Below are 1,065 nucleotides of genomic sequence, written 5' to 3' on the forward strand. Positions count from 1 at the left end.
TTGGGGCAGAAGGACCACTCTTTCCTGGCAATCTCTTGACCCTTAGTACCAGAAGGGACATTAGAGGTATCTAACTCAGCACCCACATTGTACAGGTGAGAAAGCTGAAGTTCATAGGGACAGCATCTTCCTGTCCCCATCTCTCTCCCTTCCTTGTGTGGCCTGCATCCACTGCTCAGGGGCCCTGCTGGAAATGCCCTCCCACCCAGCACTCTCCCACTGTCTGCCCAGCCACCCCACTGTCCCCATCTCAGTTCAATTGTGCAATAGGGGGCTGCACCACAGGGTCCCCAGGCACCACCACCCCTTCCCCAAGGCCACCTGCTCACCTAGTCCTTACCTCCAGCCCAGAAGGGACAGGAAGCAGGACTGCTCCAGCCCTGGGGGCCTCATAGGAAGAACCGTCCCCCCCCATACACCCAGGCCCATGCGTTTGCCCCGCCCATCCTGCCACTGAGGTAAAAAGCACAACAGGAGACCCCCACTCTCGGGGCGACACGCATTGGGGTCGTCTTCAGTCCCACGACTCTGTCCTCACCTCTTTACCTTGCCTTGCTTTCTGTCTCCACCTAGCCTCCGTTCCCCATCACCCCTCTTTCACTCTTCCCCAAACCCCCAAATGTAACCTCTAGTTGCGGACTCGGTTGTTTCAATCAATAAAGCTGCAGTGTTCTAGAACTGGGAGCTAGTCTATGTGTGTTGGAGTTTGGGGGAGGGACAGAGAGGTGCCAGGCTGGCTGGGCAAAGGCAGTTGTCCTTTGTGCCACCTGTCACTGTGGATTCTGCTCTCTGACCTCAGCACAGGGCTACCTGGGTCCTGTCTGCCCAGAGCGAGCTCTGTGTTCTCATTCATTCATTGTTTTTCCACAAATACCAATTACCATTGCTTTTGTGGAATTTCTTATTTGTTGGGAGAGACTGACATGAAGCTAAGCCTGATACCAAGAAGTATATCATTATGGAACAGAGAGGCCTGTGAAAGATGGTCCTCACTTGGGGCCAGGGATTCAGGGAAGAGATTTCTTTTAAAAAGAGACATTTAGGGGCTGGAGATATGGCTCAGTC

The sequence above is a fragment of the Nannospalax galili genome, unplaced genomic scaffold (assembly GCF_000622305.1).
Source record: "Nannospalax galili isolate Female #2095 unplaced genomic scaffold, S.galili_v1.0 scaffold538, whole genome shotgun sequence".
Classification (NCBI taxonomy): Eukaryota; Metazoa; Chordata; class Mammalia; order Rodentia; family Spalacidae; genus Nannospalax; species Nannospalax galili.